The sequence below is a fragment of the Oncorhynchus masou genome, unplaced genomic scaffold (assembly GCF_036934945.1).
Source record: "Oncorhynchus masou masou isolate Uvic2021 unplaced genomic scaffold, UVic_Omas_1.1 unplaced_scaffold_799, whole genome shotgun sequence".
In the NCBI taxonomy this organism is placed as follows: Eukaryota; Metazoa; Chordata; class Actinopteri; order Salmoniformes; family Salmonidae; genus Oncorhynchus; species Oncorhynchus masou.
This window is the reverse complement of record NW_027014464.1, coordinates 182,501-201,592: the sequence shown is the minus strand read 5'-3', so window position 1 is coordinate 201,592 and position 19,092 is coordinate 182,501. Positions and strand designations below refer to the sequence as shown.

At 46.3% G+C, this 19,092-nt stretch overlaps 1 protein-coding gene and 1 pseudogene across 1 annotated transcript in view; one reads left to right on the top strand and one right to left on the bottom strand.

The window, feature by feature from the left end:
* Positions 1-19,092, top strand: part of LOC135537492 (zinc finger protein 239-like) — a 70,837-nt gene that overhangs the window by 33,299 nt on the left and 18,446 nt on the right. The gene's annotated exons all lie outside the window — the stretch shown is intronic.
* LOC135537496 (NTPase KAP family P-loop domain-containing protein 1-like) overlaps positions 1,756-19,092 on the bottom strand; it is a 20,270-nt pseudogene continuing 2,933 nt past the window's right edge.

The window sequence follows — 19,092 nt, the reverse complement described above, 5'->3', positions numbered from 1 at the left end:
TGACTAAGGGGACTTAATTGGGGAGGACAGGCTCGTGGTAATGACTGGAGTGGAACTTTAACTGGGGAGGACAGGCTCGTGGTAATGACTGGAGCGGAACTTTAACTGGGGAGGACAGGCTCGTGGTAATGACTGGAGCGGAACTTTAACTGGGGAGGACAGGCTCGTGGTAATGACTGGAGCGGAACTTTAACTGGGGAGGACACTTTAACTGGGGACTGGGGAGGACAGGCTCGTGGTAATGACTGGAGCGGAACTTAACTGGGGAGGACAGGCTCGTGGTAATGACTGGAGCCGAACTTTAACTGTGGCGAAGGCTTTAATGACTGGAGGGAACTTAACTGGGGAGACAGGCTCGTGGTAATGACTGGAGCGGAACTTTAACTGGGGAGGACAGGCTCGTGGTAATGACTGGAGCGGAACTTTAACTGGGGAGGACAGGCTCGTGGTAATGACTGGAGCGGAACTTTAACTGGGGAGACAGGCTCGTGGTAATGACTGGAGCGGAACTTAATTGGGGAGGACAGGCTCGTGGTATTGACTGGAACGGGAAACTGGGGAGGACAGGCTCGCGGGTAATGACTGGAGCGGAACTTTAACTGGGGAGGACAGGCTCGTGGTAATGACTGGAGCGGAACTTTAACTGGGGAGGACAGGCTCGTGGTAATGACTGGAGCGGAACTTTAACTGGGGAGGACAGGCTCGTGGTAATTACTGGCGGAACTTAACTGGACAGCGGGTAATGACTGGAGCGGAACTTAACTGGGGAGGACAGGCTCGTGGTAATGCTGGGCGGAACTTTAACTGGGGAGGACAGGCTCGTGGTAATGACTGGACAGGCGGAACTGGAGCGGAACTTAACTGGGGAGGACAGGCTCGTGGTAATGACTGGAGCGGCTGGGGAGGACAGGCTCTAATGACTGGAGCGGAACTTTAACTGGGGAGGACAGGCTCGTGGTAATGACTGGAGCGGAACTTTAACTGGGGAGGACAGGCTCGTGGTAATGACTGGAGCGGAACTTTAACTGGGGAGGACAGGCTCGTGGTAATGACTGGAGCGGAACTTTAATTGGGGAGGACAGGCTCGTGGTAATGACTGGAGCGGAACTTTAACTGGGGAGGACAGGCTCGTGGTAATGACTGGAGCGGAACTTTAACTGGGGAGGACAGGCTCGTGGTAATGACTGGAGCGGAACTTTAACTGGGGGGAGGACAGGCTCGTGGTAATGACTGGAGCGGAACTTTAACTGGGGAGGACAGGCTCGTGGTAATGACTGGAGCGGAACTTTAACTGGGGAGGGACAGGCTCGTGGTAATGACTGGAGCGGAACTTTAACTGGGGAGGACAGGCTCGTGGTAATGACTGAGCGGAACTTTAACTGGGGAGGACAGGCTCGTGGTAATGACTGGAGCGGAATCCACGGAATGGTATCAAATACACCAAACACATGGTTTCCATGGTTCCCAGGTGTTTGATGCCGTTCCATTCGCTCCGTTCCAGACATTATTATGAGCCGTCCTCTCAGCAGCCTCCACTGGTAGGATTGTTGACATATTATTGACATTTGTATCTAAAAGCATAATTGATAAATAATTGAAAGAAGTCTGTATATTTAGGACATTTCAGCCTTACCCAGGCTCCTCCTCTGAGACCATATTTCATCTATAGGTGCTACAAAGTTAAACTTGGTGTCGAAGAATCTTTTACCACTCTATATCGAGTAGAGACCCTTTTGTTATACTTTTGCATTTTAAATGGTTCTGTGTGTTATTTTATTTTGTTGGTTGACAGTAAGCCTCTTTGACATGTATCCAATGGCAGCGCCACCTAGTGGTGGAAAAATGTAATCTATTAACTATTAACCAGTTAAATGTAACTAAATGTAATAGAAAATGTAATGTAACTAACTATTAACCAGTTAAAAAGAACTGCATTCCTTTGAACTTTACCCTGGATTGAGCAACTGAACGCTCGACAGGAGCTGGCAGAGGAATGCAGTTCAATGTCATTACACAATAGGTAGGTAGGTTCTCATGGGTACTACACCTCAATACACAGACCATTCCGTTTATCATGCATCTCCATCTCGCCAAGGCATCAAGAAAAAGACAGATTTAATGTTGACCCGTGGCTGTGGGGACCGAAATGAGGTTGTTTGGACTGCTGATTGGTCAGTTGTTTGGGGTTTAGGGACGTGGCCTTGGCTCCACTTTGGGCCCTCCCACCGATACCCAGGAAGTGGAGTCTGAAGGTCGTCCACTCCCCGAAGGTCATCTGGAGCAGCTGTTTGAGGTCGTCGGGATCACCGAAGACCAGCGCCTGGCCCGGTGAGGTCATTGCTACGGACGATGTCTGCGTACTTCTTAGGGAGGTTCATCCTCGCCAGCTTTTGGGGAATTTGGAAAGATGCAGAACATAGAAAGAACATTTCAGTTTAACATGTTAGGGGAGGCAGGTAGCCTAGCCGTTGGAGCGTTGGACTAGTAACCAAAAGGTTGCTAGATCAAACCCTGAGCTGACAAGGTAAAAATCTGTCGTTCTGCCCCTGAACAAGGTAGTTAACCCACTGCTCATAGACAAGTCATTGTAAATAAGAATTTATTTTTAACTGACTTGCCTAGTTAAATAAAATAAAAAACATCTTTATTGTATTCATCTGAGGTCTAAAGGTGGCTATGGACCTGGTCTAATGGAGTGCACTATATAGGGAATAGGGTGCCATGTGGGACATAACCAACCCCCTACCGCGTTGCAGACGTCCTCAGAGGTCATGTTGATAACAGTCCTGATGTTGAGAGGAGCCAGGTTCCTCCCCCACCCAGAATTCTTCAGTCCGGTGGTCCCTCTGATCCGGGCCAGCTCCCTCCTGATAGAATGATCCAGGTTAACCGTGGTCAGCTTGAACCTCTCCGCGTCCCTCACCATGAACTGGAAATGAACCAGGAGGATTTGGAAGATGAAGATGAAGTGTTGGAGAGATGCACACACAAACACAGGTCGCTGGTTCAAATCTGTCTCGAAGGCGCGTAAACGGAACAGACACCTTTGAGGAACATCTCAAACATCTCTGGATCTCCGTCCTGCTCCAGCAGGTCTTCGATCTCCTCCCTCATCATGTGAAGCTCCATCCTCGAGTCGCTGAACACCTATTATAATGTAGATAATAATGTATTAATAATATATTAAATAATAATGTAGAATTTAATTGTAATAATATATGCCATTTAGCAGACCTCCCACAAAGCCTTGGACTCGTCGACGACTGTTGCCGTCCCGACGGCGTCATCGATCTCTGCTCTCTGCTGCTCGTCCTCCAGACACTGTAGGATCCAGCTGAGACGCCAGGGCCAATGGTTGGCAAGAACGACCTGTAATGTGGTGAACATTACTGTTAGTCCAGTCCATGTTTTCATTACACTACAAACTGTCGCTTAGAATTCCATTCCATGTTTACTCTAAAATGATCATTACTGTTAGTCCAGCCCATGTTTTCATTACATTACAGACTGACATACAGAATTCCATTCCATGTTTTACTCTAAATGATCATTACTGTTAGTCCAGTCCATGTTTTCATTACACTACAAACTGTCGCTTAGAATTCCATTCCATGTTTTACTCTAATGTAGTGAACATTACATACAGAATTCCATTCCATGTTTTACTCTAATGCCGTGATCATTACAGTTATCCAGTCCATGTTTTCTATCCCCACACTGCTTTCAGTAAAGGCCAACAAACATATCAGACGTTTTCATTACCCAACCGACTTATGTTTTTCTAATCTTATGATTTGTATGACTCCCTCCTCCTCCCTCCCTCCCTCCCCCTCCCTCCCCCTCCCTCCCTCCCTCCCTCCCCTCCTCTCCCTCTCCCTCCCTCCCTCCCTCCCTCCCTCCCTCCCTCCCTCCCTCCCTCCCTCCCTCCCTCCCTCCCTCATTTTCATTACACTACAAACCTCCCTAGAATTCCATTCCTCCCTTACTCTAATGTAGTGATCATTACTCTTAGTCCCTCCCTGTTTTCCCTCCCTCCCTCCCTCCCTCCCTCCCTGTTTTCCCTAATCCCTCCCTCCCTCCCTTAGTCCCTCCCTCCCTCATCCTCCCCTCCCTCCCCCTCCCTCCCTCATCCTCCCTCCCCCACTCCCTCCCTCCCTCATCCTCCCTCCTCACTCCCTCCCTCCTCATCCCTCCCTCATCCTCCCCTCCCCCCTCATCCTCCCCTCCTCCTCCCTCCTCCCTCCCTCCCTCCCTCCCTCCCTCCCTCCCTCCTCCTCCTCCCTCCTCCCTCCCTCCCTCATCCTCCCTCCCTCCCTCCCTCCTCCCTCCTCCCCCTCATCCCCCTCCCTCCCTCACTCCCTCCCTCCCTCATCCTCCCTCCCCTCTCCTCCCTCCCTCCCTCCCTCCCTCCCTCCTCCCTCCCTCCTCCCTCCCTCCCTCTCTCTCCACAACATAAAGGGGTGTTACAGTACCCAGGCAGCGATGTTCTCTGGCGGAGGCAGCTCAGTCTTCAGAGCCTCCATGAGCACCATGGTGACCCTGATGGAGTTGATGACCCGTCTCATGGACATGGTGTCATCAGAGATGTAGTGGTGGAGGTTCCTCTGTTACTGGACAGGATGCTCTCCAGTGCAGATTCTATCGTCTTGTCCACCTTGTCCTCACTCAGCGCAAAAGCCACGTGCGCCTCCTTGATGTGGTTGTTGTCTATCAAAGGAATACTGGCCTCCGTCAGAATACTTGACGTCTCCTTTGTTTGGGGGGTGCTCTCGATCCAGGAGAGGGATGACTTCGGGCTGCCCAGGTCCAGCTCTCTCAGCTCGATCCCCTTTGACCCATGACCCTTGGCTTCTTCCGTGATCTCTGATTGGCCGCTAACGATATTGTAGAACACCTTGGGAGAGAGATGGAGAGAAAGAGAGAGAGAGAATAGATTTTTGTTTTTACACATTTTGGAAGCATTACAGATTATGAATGGCAGCAAACGCTGAGTTATTTGATACAATGTATCCATTTTATATAGAACACCTTGTGCTTGGAGGTGTGGCAGAGCGGCGGTATGGTGAAGGCCAGGGTCACGATGCGGTTCAGGAAGGCATAGGCTCTGTCTTCTTTACTGAAGCACCCATCTGCATAGTTCACCTGTTGGAGAGAAACAAACTGTGTTCGCTAGTAATGAAAGGCATTATTGCCCCATTTACATTTTTTCATGGTAAATAATATTCATTATATTGATTAACTTTCTTCCACTGTAAATCATTTAAATAGTCAACATTTCAGTGCTGAGGCTTTTCTCAAGACCAGACCTCTATTTGTCCCTCTTGTATGCAGCTCTGGAAGATATACACTTATACAGTGGTTCCCTCCAGTCCTCCAGTACCCCAGCAGTGGTTCCCTCCAGTCCTCCAGTACCCCAGTACCCCAACAGTGGTTCCCTCCAGTCCTCCAGTACCCCAGTACCCCAACAGTGGTTCCCTCCAGTCCTCCAGTACCCCAGTACCCCAACAGTGGTTCCCTCCAGTCCTCCAGTACCCCAGCCCTCCAGTACCCCAACAGTGGTTCCCTGCAGTCCTCCAGTACCCCAACAGTGGTTCCCTGCAGTCCTCCAGTACCCCAACAGTGGTTCCCAACCAGTCCTCCAGTCCTCCAGAACCTCCAACAGTGGTTCCCTCCAGTCCTCAGCCTCCAGTACCCCAACAGTGGTTCCCTGCAGTCCTCCAGTACCCCAACAGTGGTTCCCTGCAGTCCTCCAGAGGGTCCCAACAGTGGTTCCCTCCAGTCCTCCAGTACTCAGTACCCCAACAGTGGTTCCCTCCAGTCCTTCAGTTTAGTACTGAACCTAAACAGTGGAATTTCCCAGGGGCTTAATTCTGTGACTGTTGTTGATTAACTCCCTCCAGTCCTCCAGTGGAACCCAGTCCTGGAGGGAACCACTGTTGGGGTACTGGACCAGACTGGAGTTGGGAACCACTGTTGGGGTACTGGTCCAGGGAGTTGGGAACCACTGTTGGGGTACTGGAGGACAGTTGGGAACCACTGCTATAGGGGATATACTTTACTGTGTATGACTTATTCTTATCATGAGGGTCCCAACAGTTACCCAGATTGTATTATTAGTATTATTACTACTACTATACTGTATATACTTATTTCTGTTTAGTACTGAACTCAACCCTGGAAGTTAAATGGCCTCCACAGGGTCCTCCATTCTGTGACCGCTGTTGTTGATTAAAACTGTAGAAACCCCGTCTGCATATTTCAAGACATGGCATGTCCTAGGGAGATCCTTGGGTGGACCATTCTCTTCTCATCACTCATCTTGAACAAAAAAGGTAAAAGAATGTTTAAATCAAATGATCCGCCATCAGGGTTGACACAACGAAGGGTTTCTAATGATTTATTACTGAAATAGCATGGGTGACTCTAGAACGAATTGGCACAATTTAAGGCCAAGTGGAAAACAATGATGCAGGCACTAGGGATGGGGGTGTGGTTAGGATGGGGGTGTGGTTAGGGATGGCCTGTGTGGTCCAGGATCAGGGTTGGTTAGGGATCAGGGTTGACTGGAGTATGGGGTGTGAACCCGGAATGGGGGTTGACTGAGGTCTGGCCATTGTTTGTAACCTGACTGTAAGGGTTGTTCATATGTATAGAACTAAATCTGACAACTGTTGAACCACTTTTGAACCTGAGGACCTCAGGGTTGACTGATTATACAATATGTACCTGTTGAACCTGAGGACCTCAGGGTTGACTGATGAACAATATGTACCTGTTGAACCAGGACCTCAGGGTTGACTGATAATACAATATGTACCTGTTGAACCAGGACCTCAGGGTTGACTGATATATACAATATGTGCCTGTTGAACCAGGACCTCAGGGTTGACTGATGATACAATATGTACCTGTTGAACCAGGACCTCAGGGTTGACTGACCTAGGGCTGACTGATAATATAATATGTGCCTGTTGAACCAGGACCTCATGACTGATTATACAATATGTACCTGTTGAACCAGGACCTCAGGGTTGACTGATTATACTATATGTACCTGTTGAACCAGGACCTCAGGGTTGACTGATATTAACACAATATGTACCTGTTGAACCAGGACCTCAGGGTTGACTGATATTACAATATGTACCTGTTGAACCAGGACCTCAGGGTTGACTGATTATACAATATGTGCCTGCTGAACCAGGACCTCAGGGTTGACTGATGATACAATATGTACCTGTTGACCAGGACCTCAGGGTTGACTGATTATTACCAAACTGTACCTGTTGAACCAGGACCTCAGGGTTGACTGATAACACAACATGTACCTGTTGAACCAGGACCTCAGGGTTGACAATATGACCTGTTGAACCAGGACCTCAGGGTTGACTGATATTACAATATGTGCCTGTTGAACCAGGACCTCAGGGTTGACTGATTATATACAATATGTACCTGTTGAACCAGGACCTCAGGGTTGACTGATAACACAATATGGACCTGTTGAACCAGGACTCAGGGTTGACTGATTATACAATATGTACCTGTTGAACCAGGACCTCAGGGTTGACTGATTATACAATATGTACCTGTTGAACCAGGACTCAGGTTGACTGATAACACAATATGTACCTGTTGAAAACATGGGTTGACTAATGCAATATGTACCTGTTGAACCAGGACCTCAGGGTTGACTGATTTAGACCCATTGAACCAGGACCTCAGGGTTGACTGATTATACAATATGTACCTGTTGAACCAGGACCTCAGGGTTGACTGAAACACAATATGTACCTGTTGAACCAGGACCTCAGGGTTGACTGATAGGACAATATGTACCTGTTGAACCAGGACCTCAGGGTTGACTGATAACACAATATGTACCTGTTGAACCGGGACCTCAGGGTTGACTGTTGACCTGTTGACCTCACACTGATAACATAATATGTACCTGTTGAACCAGGACCTCAGGGTTGACTGATAACACAATATGTACCTGTTGAACCAGGACCTCAGGGTTTGAGGATCCTCTGATGATACAATATGTACCTGTTGAACCAGGACCTCAGGGTTGACTGATAATATAATATGTACCTGTTGAACCAGGACCTCAGGGTTGACTGATATACAATATGTACCTGTTGAACCAGGACCTCAGGGTTGACTGATTATACAATATGTACCTGAAACCAGGACCTCAGGGTTGACTGATAACACAATATGTACCTGTTGAACCAGGACCTCAGGGTTGACTGATTATACAATATGTACCTGTTGAACCAGGACCTCAGGGTTGACTGATAATACAATATGTACCTGTTGAACCAGGACCTCAGGGTTGACTGATGATTAATATAATATGTACCTGTTGAACCAGGACCTCAGGGTTGACTGATAACACAATATGTACCTGTTGAACCAGGACCTCAGGGTTGACTGATGATACAATATGTACCTGTTGAACCAGGACCTCAGGGTTGACTGATATTACAATATGTACCTGTTGAACCAGGACCTCAGGGTTGACTGATATTACAATATGTACCTGTTGAACCAGGACCTCAGGGTTGACTGATGATACAATATGTACCTGTTGAACCAGGACCTCAGGGTTGACTGATAACACAATATGTACCTGTTGAACCAGGACCTCAGGGTTGACTGATATTACAATATGTACCTGTTGAACCAGGACCTCAGGGTTGACTGATGATACAATATGTACCTGTTGAACCAGGACCTCAGGGTTGACTGATAACACAATATGTACCTGTTGAACCAGGACCTCAGGGTTGACTGATAATACAATATGTACCTGTTGAACCAGGACCTCAGGGTTGACTGACTGATGACTGATAACACTATATGTACCTGTTGAACCAGGACCTCAGGGTTGACTGATAATATAATATGTACCTGTTGAACCAGGACCTCAGGGTTGACTGATATACAATATGTGTCTGTTGAACCAGGACCTCAGGGTTGACTGATGATACAATATGTACCTGTTGAACCAGGACCTCAGGGTTGACTGATAACACAATATGTACCTGTTGAACCAGGACCTCAGGGTTGACTGATGATACAATATGTACCTGTTGAACCAGGACCTCAGGGTTGACTGATGATACAATATGTACCTGTTGAACCAGGACCTCAGGGTTGACTGAGGACCTCAGGGTTGACTGATGATACAATATGTACCTGTTGAACCAGGACCTCAGGGTTGACTGATAACACAATATGTACCTGTTGAACCAGGACCTCAGGGTTGACTGATAATACAATATGTACCTGTTGAACCAGGACCTCAGGGTTGACTGATTATACAATATGTACCTGTTGAACCAGGACCTCAGGGTTGACTGATTATACAATATGTACCTGTTGAACCAGGACCTCAGGGTTGACTGATGATACAATATGTACCTGTTGAACCAGGACCTCAGGGTTGACTGATATTTACAATATGTACCTGTTGAACCAGGACCTCAGGGTTGGATAACACAATATGTACCTGTTGAACCAGGACCTCAGGGTTGACTGATAATACAATATGTACCTGTTGAACCAGGACCTCAGGGTTGACTGATATTACAATATGTACCTGTTGAACCAGGACCTCAGGGTTGACTGATATATACAATATGTACCTGTTGAACCAGGACCTCAGGGTTGACTGAGGACCTCGGGGTTTACTCAGGGTTGACTGATAATACAATATGTACCTGTTGAACCAGGACCTCAGGGTTGACTGATAACACAATATGTACCTGTTGAACCAGGACCTCAGGGTTGACTGATAACACAATATGTACCTGTTGAACCAGGACCTCAGGGTTGACTGATATTACAATATGTACCTGTTGAACCAGGACCTCAGGGTTGACTGATTATACAATATGTACCTGTTGAACCAGAACCTCCGGGTTGACTGCCAGCAGAGAGATAAAGGGGGACTCCTCATCAGAGAGAAGTATACTGATAGCATCCAGGACACCAACGATCTTCTTAGGAGCACATCGGTCCAGGTTAGTGATCTCCAGAACCACGCGGATCCTCCTCTGCTCAAACACCTCCATGAACAGGATGAACCTGGACAACAGCCACATCTCCTTCCTCACCTGGGAGAGGAAGGGAGAGATAAAGAGAAAGAGAGAGAGAGAAACAGAGACAGAGAGAGAGTGAGAGATAGGTGGGAGAGAGAGTGGGAGGAAGGGAGCGAGAGGGAGAGACAGAGAGAGACAGAGAGAGACAGAGAGAGCGAGCGAGAGAAAGATAGAAAGTTGGAGAAAGCAGGTTAGGGAGCTGATTCATTGGTCAAAGTTGGTGAATTGATCTAAAATAGTGTACTATGTAGGGAATAGGGTGCCATTATATCCTCCCTCACCTCGTTCATGAACCCCAGTTGGCCGCTGACCCTCTCGTTGTCCAGCGCCTTACGGACATTCAGGTCCTGGTTGAAGATCAGGTTCTTTCCCATCTGGAAGATGAATCGTATAGCTGCTGCTGCAGGAAGCCCAAGACGGCGAACGCCAGGCCCTCCAACACCCCGGCCCCTCTTTGGGCTTCACTCGGACCTTCTTCTTCTCCTGTTCTGTTTCCGGATCCCAGTCCGTCCAGTTCAGGTACGTCTGGAACCTCCCGGGAAGCCATACTTCGCCTATAGGTGCAGGGAACACAGGGTCAGGACAACGTCCTATTCCGTGTTCACTGACTCTGAAATTCACAATCAATGTGTTATTTTTCCATCTTAATGCTGATTGGTGAACTTTTTCATGCTGCCAAAGATTCCCTCACCCGTTGTCATATTGTATCACCTTGCTTCACTGGTCCCTTTGTTTACAATTCTTCCCGTTTATGCTAAACATATTATGGGATACTAGAACATGAATGGACTTGTTACTATGGTTCTATCCCTGGTTGCAACCCCGTTCCCTACATAGTGCACTACTTTACTCCAAGGTAGTGCACATTGAAGGCAAAAGGGTGTCATTTGGGAAAACAGCCTCAAACAACCTTCTGATTCTCACCAGAAAGACGAGGACTATGAGAGCAGCAGCAGCACGGCCAGGACCAGGGACCAGAGGGGGAAACAGCAGAACTTCTTAGATCTCCACTCTGACGATGTGTTTTCAATCACCTTCTTCCTCACCTCATCCTCCTCGTTGTGCTGCGCCACGCGGTACAGGCCCAGCTGAAGAACAACAAGAAGACTTTGTTGTCCGTTATCTTGGATGTTTCCAGTCAGAACTGGGTTTGGAACTAACAAAGCTCTCACCTCTTATTTGATTTAACCATTAGTTTATACAGGAAGTCCTGTTGAGGTCAAGGGACCTATTTTATGAGGGAGACCGCTAACCTCTAGGTTACCAACCGGAAGTCAACCGCTAACCTCTAGGTTACCAACCGGAAGTCAACCGCTAACCTCTAGGTTACCAACTGGAAGTCAACCACTAACCTCTAGGTTACCAACCGGAAGTCAACCACTAACCTCTAGGTTACCAACCGGAAGTCAACCACTAACCTCTAGGTTACCAACCGGAAGTCAACCACTAACCTCTAGGTTACCAACCGGAAGTCAACCACTAACCACTGGGTTACCAACCGGAAGTCAACCACTAACCACTGGGTTACCTACCTGAAGTCAACCTGTAGGTCATCTACCTGAAGTCTAACCTCTAGGTCACCTACCTGAAGTCAACCTCTAGGTCACCTACCTGAAGTTAACCTCTAACCTCTAGGTCACCTACCTGAAGTGAACCTCTAGCCTCTAGGTTACCTACCTGAAGTCAACTCTAACCTCCAGGTCACCTACCTGAAGTTAACCTCTAACCTCTAGATAACTTAGGTCTAACTCTAGGTCACCTACCTGAAGTCAACCTCTAGGTCACCTACCTGAAGTTAACCTCTAACCTCTAGGTCACCTACCTGAAGTTAACCTCTAACCTCTAGGTCAGACCTGAAGTGAACCTCTAGCCTCTAGGTTACCTACCTGAAGTTAACCTCTAACCTCTAGGTTACCTACCTGAAGTTAACCTCTAACCTCTAGGTAACTTACCTGAAGTTAACCTCTAACCTCTAGGTTACCTACCTGAAGTTAACCTCTAACCTCCAGGTTACCTTTACCGGCATACACATCACAGACAAACTGAATTGGTCCACTCACACAGAAGCATCTCTAACCTCCAGGTTACCTACCTCAGGAAGTTAACCTACTTGTCACCAAAGGTTACCTACCAGATGCAACCGAAGTCATCCTGGTAGGTCATCTACCTGCAACTGTTAACCGCCCTAACCTCTAAGGCTCTCCACCAGACAACATCATCGGGGACAAACTACCTGCCCTCCAGGACACCTCACCACCCAGTTACAGGAAGGCCATGATCAGAAGGACGCACCCGAGCTGCCTGTTCACCCCGTTATCATCCAGAAGGAGGTCTGAAGAAATCTAACCTCTGGGTCGAGAGACCTGAAGTCAGCCTCTATCTCAGGCCACCTGAAGTTACACCTCTAACATCTGAGTGGTGCACCTACCTGACAGTTAACCTCTCAACTCCAGGCCACTTTACCTGAATGGGAACCTCTATGGCCTCTAGGCTATACCTGCCACTTTAACCTCTAACCTTATATAAGGTTACTTACCCTACATTATTGAGGTCTCATATGCAGTACCTCAACCGGTACTATAATCGACCTGCATCCTTAGGTAATACATGTATCACTAGTTAACCTCTGCCTCTATGTTCACCTACCTCATCTAACCTCTATCACCGACCTGATCGGAACCATCTACTGCCTCTTGCCTTACCTACCTGTACCATCACTCCATTCTATACCTTATGTTACCTCGAGGTTACTTACACTGAAGTATAAGACTAATCTAGGAAAGAGAGTTAAGATTACCTGTTGGTTAACTGCTAACCTCAGGAACCTAGTTAACCTCTAACCTCTTCGTTACCTACCTGCATTAACATCTGCTAACCTGTGTATGTGACAAATAAAATTTGATTTGATTTGATTTGAAGTTAACCTCTAACCTCTAGGCTACCTACCTGAAGTTTCCCGGCTCTCCTGCAGTGCCAGGCACAGTCTCATCACCAGCCCCGCCCAGAGGAGGTCACTCCCGGCGAAGTGCCATGCGGAGAACCGAACATAGATGAACCGGACATTCTTGCTGGTTGTCCTCTATATGACAGGATCATCAGAACAGCAGCCTGCAGATCAGAGCTAGGAGACCAGTGATGGAGGCTTTGACATTGAATGCTTGGACCTGCCCTATAACTCTGCTCCCTCCTCCCTGCCTCCTGCTCCATGTGGACTAGTCAAGGAGCGAGCGAGCAAGAGAGAGAGAGAGAAAGAGAACAGTGAGATAAGGATATATTAATTCTAGCTCTGGGCGTTAGGGCTACTTTCTTACGCTGAGCATCCTGCGTAGATGAATATTGTCAACACTCTATATGACAGGATCATGTTTATCTACCCTCTATATGACAGGATCATGTTGTATCTACCCTCTATATGACAGGATCATGTTGTATCTACCCTCTATATGACAGGATCATGTTGTATCTACCCTCTATGAGACAGGATCATGTTGTATCTACCCTCTATATGACAGGATCATGTTGTATCTACCCTCTATATGACAGGATCATGTTTATCTACCCTCTATATGACAGGATCATGTTGTATCTACCCTCTATATGACAGGATCATGTATCTACCCTCTATATGACAGGATCATGTTGTCTACCCTCTATATGACAGGATCATGTTGTATCTACCCTCTATATGACAGGATCATGTTGTATCTACCCTCTATATGACATGATCATGTTGTATCTACCCTCTATATGACAGGATCATGTTGTATCTACCCTCTATATGACAGGATCATGTTGTATCTACCCTCTATATGACAGGATCATGTTGTATCTACCCTCTATATGACAGGATCATGTTGTATCTACCCTCTATATGACAGGATCATGTTGTATCTGCCCTCTATATGACAGGATCATGTTGTATCTACCCTCTATATGACAGGATCATGTTGTATCTACCCTCTATATGACAGGATCATGTTGTATCTACCCTCTATATGACAGGATCATGTTGTATCTACCCTCTATATGACAGGATCATGTGGTATCTACCCTCTATATGACAGGATCATGTTGTATCTACCCTCTATATGACAGGATCATGTTTATCTACCCTCTATATGACAGGATCATGTGTCTATCTACCCTCTATAAGACAGGATCATGTTGTATCTACCCTCTATATGACAGGATCATGTGTCTACCTACCCTCTATGAGACAGGATCATGTGGTATCACCTACCCTCTATAAGACAGGATCATGTTTATCAGCCCTCTATATGACAGGATCATGTTGTCTACCCTCTATATGACAGGATCATGTTTATCTACCCTCTATGAGACAGGATCATGAACCCTCATAGATGAACAGGATCATGTGGTTCTACCCTCTATGATGACAGGATCATGTGGTATCTACCTACCCTCTATATGACAGGATCATGTGGTATCTACCCTCTATATGACAGGATCTGTTGAGACCCTCTATATGACAGGATCATGTTGTATCTACCCTCTATATGACAGGATCATGTTGTATCTACCCTCTATATGACAGGATCATGTTGTATCTGCCCTCTATATGACAGGATCATGTTGTATCTACCCTCTATATGACAGGATCATGAGTAACCCTCTAGAGACAGGATCATGTGTATCTACCTCTATATGACAGGATCATGTTGTATCTGCCCTCTATATGCAGGATCATGTTGTATCTACCCCTCTATATGACAGGATCATGTTTATCTACCCTCTATGAGACAGGATCATGTTGTATACCCTCTATGAGACAGGATCATGTTGTATCTACCCTCTATATGACAGGATCATGTTGTATCTACCCTCTATATGACAGGATCATGTTGTATCTACCCTCTATATGACAGGATCATGTTGTATCTACCCTCTATATGACAGGATCATGTTGTGTCTACCCTCTATGAGACAGGATCATGTTGTATCTACCCTCTATATGACAGGATCATGTTTATCTACCCTCTATATGACAGGATCATGTGGTATCTACCCTCTATATGACAGGATCATGTTGTATCTACCCTCTATGATGACAGGATCATGTTGTATCTACCCTCTATATGACAGGATCATGTTGTATCTACCCCCTCTATATGACCAGGATCATGTTGTATCTACCCTCTATGAGACAGGATCATGTTTATCTACCCTCTATATGACAGGATCATGTTGTATCTACCCTCTATGAGACAGGATCATGTTTATCTACCCTCTATATGACCAGATCATGTTGTATCTACCCTCTATGAGACAGGATCATGTTGTATCTACCCTCTATATGACAGGATCATGTTGTATCTACCCTCTATATGACAGGATCATGTTGTATCTACCCTCTATGAGACAGGATCATGTTGTATCTTCCCTCTATATGACAGGATCATGTTGTATCTACCCTCTATATGACAGGATCATGTTGTATCTACCCTCTATAGACAGGATCATGTTGTATCTCCTCTATATGACAGGATCATGTTTATCTACCCTCTATATGACAGGATCATGTTTATCTACCCTCTATATGACAGGATCATGTTGTATCTACCCTCTATATGACAGGATCATGTTTATCTACCCTCTATATGACAGGATCATGTTGTATCTACCCTCTATATGACAGGATCATGTTGTATCTACCCTCTATGAGACAGGATCATGTTGTATCTACCCTCTATATGACAGGATCATGTTGTATCTACCCTCTATATGACAGGATCATGTTGTATCTACCCTCTATATGACAGGATCATGTTGTATCTACCCTCTATATGACAGGATCATGTTGTATCTACCCTCTATATGACAGGATCATGTTGTATCTACCCTCATATGACAGGATCATGTTTATCTACCTACCTCTATATGACAGGATCATGTTGTATCTACCCTCTATATGACAGGATCATGTTGTATCTACCCTCTATATGACAGGATCATGTTTATCTACCCCTCTATATGACAGGATCATGTTGTATCTACCCTCTATATGACAGGATCATGTTTATCTACCCTCTATATGACAGGATCATGTGGTGTCTACCTACCCTCTATGAGACAGGATCATGTGGTGTCTACCTACCCTCTATGAGACAGGATCATGTGGTGTCTACCTACCCTCTATATGACAGGATCATGTTGTGTCTACTACCTCTATGAGACAGGATCATGTGATGTCTACCACCCTCTATGAGACAGGATCATGTTGTGTCTACCTACCCTCTATATGACAGGATCATGTGGTGTTACCAACCCTCTATGAGACAGGATCACTGTAGCAGTGTCTAGGACCCTCTTGATCAGGATCTTACCTTCTATAAGACAGGATCATGTGGTGTCTCCCTAACCTCTATGAGACAGGATCATGAGTGGTGTCTATCTACCCTCTATGAGACAGGATCATGTGGTGTCTATCTACCTCTATGAGACAGGATCATGTGGTGTCTACCTACCCTCTATAAGACAGGATCATGTGGTGTACCTACCCTCTATGATAGACAGGATCATGTTTGTCTACCTACCCTCTATATGACAGGATCATGTGGTGTCTCCCTACCCTCTATGAGACAGGATCCCTACCCTCATGTGACAGTGTCATGTGGTGTCTACCCTCTATGAGACAGGATCATGTGGTGTCTACCTACCCTCTATGAGACAGGATCACGTGGTGTCTACCTACCCTCTATGAGACAGGATCATGTGGTGTCTATACAGGATCTACCCTCTATGAGACAGGATCATGTGGTGTCTCCCTCAAAAATAGTGCACTACATAGGGAATAGGGCCCTGGTCCTACCCTCTATGAGACAGGATCATGTGGTGTCATAGGAATAGGGCCCTGGTCCTACCCTCTATGAGACAGGATCATGTGGTGTCTACCTCTATGAGACAGGATCATGTGGTGTCTACCTACCCTCTATATGACAGGATCATGTTGTATCTACCCTCTATGAGACAGGATCATGGATTGGTTATGAGACAGGATCACAGTGTCTACCTACCCTCTATAAGACAGGATCATGTGGTGTCTACCTGAGACCCTCTATAAGACAGGATCATGTGGTGTCTACCTACCCTCTATAAGACAGGATCACGTGGTGTCTACCTACCCTCTATAAGACAGGATCACGTGGTGTCTACCTACCCTCTATAAGACAGGATCATGTGGTGTCTACCTACCCTCTATGAGACAGGATCATGTTGTATCTACCCTCTATGAGACAGGATCATGTGATGTCTACCCTCTATGAGACAGGATCATGTGGTGTCTCCCTACCCTCTATGAGACAGGATCATGTGGTGTCTCCCTACCCTCTATGAGACAGGATCATGTGGTGTCTACCTACCCTCTATGAGACAGGATCATGTGGTGTCTACCTACCCTCTATAAGACAGGATCATGTGATGTCTACCCTCTATGAGACAGGATCATGTGGTGTCTACCTACCCTCTATATATCTGAGGATCATGTTGATGCGGTTCTGACATGATGAGTAGAGGCCCACTGTAGCAGGAGAGGACACTTTAATCAGAGTCTTGGACAGAGCGTATGCGTAGATGTGATCCGACGGCAAATCTATAGAATCAAAAGAGATGAATGTAACACAGAACGTTCCTTCCAGGCATTTTGATAGGTTCGGTTAAGTAGTTAAAATGTAGTGGGAAACTAACAAACAAAAAATCTACAAGATAAAAATAAAAGGACCAAAATACCGGCTGTATTTCTGTATTTTGAAAGTTATATATCTTGGAAATTTGATCGTTTACATGCAATAACATTTTGGGGACTATATCAACAATGGACAAATGAAACATATACCAGAGGATATTTCTTTAATGATTGACAGTGTTTTCTGAATGATGGGAGTGACCTCCACTGTAAATATGTATTACTAAAGCATGTGACCACATTAATTTCCTCCAATGGGATAATAAATCTTATCAAATGTCCTAATTAATACCAGTTGCACACAACTTCCTCTTTTTAAAACCTACAGTATGACTGCATCTGGCTCTCTATTCCCTATGTAGTGCACTACTTTTGACCAGAACCCTATGGGGGAATAGCGCCCTGCTCAAAAGTAGTGCACTACATAGGGAATAGGGCCCTGGTCCAAAGTAGTGCTCTACATAGGGAATAGGGCCCTGGTCCAAAGTAGTGCTCTACATAGCGAATAGGGCCCTGGTCCAAAGTAGTGCTCTACATAGGGAATAGGGCCCTGGTCCAAAGTAGTGCACTACATAGGGAATAGGGCCCTGGTCAAAAGTAGTCCACTACACAGGGAATAGGGCCCTGGTCCAAAGTAGTGCACTACATAGGGAATAGGGCCCTGGTCCAAAGAGGTGCACTACATAGGGAATAGGGCCCTGGTCAAAAGTAGTGCTCTACATAGGGAATAGGGCCCTGGTCCAAAGTAGTGCTCCACATAGGGAATAGGGTCCTGTTCCAAAGTAGTGCACTACATAGGGAATAGGGCCCTGGTCAAAAGTAGTCCACTACACAGGGAATAGGGCCCTGGTCCAAAGTAGTGCACTACGTAGGGAATAGGGCCCTGGTCCAAAGTAGTGCACTACATAGGGAATAGGGCCCTGGTCCAAAGAGGTGCACTACATAGGGAATAGGGCCCTGGTCCAAAGTAGTGCTCTACATAGGGAATAGGGTGCCATTTGGGACACAGTCCTGTGTTTGTGTATTCCAGCTGCTATAGAACAGGCCTAGTATATCATTATGCAAACACTCAGGTGCTGTTCTGTTCTATTCTTTTCACACAGCCATTATTGGTCTAGGGTAACTCAGAGAGGGGTTGAGAGTGAGGGACCCTAGAAACTAACAATTTGGAGGAGGAAATGGAATCTGGAATCTCAATTATCTCTCTCAAGAGAGAGCTCACCTTTTGTTATCATGGTATTGGTTGTTGCCATCGGCACCCAGAGAATAATGGTAATGTAT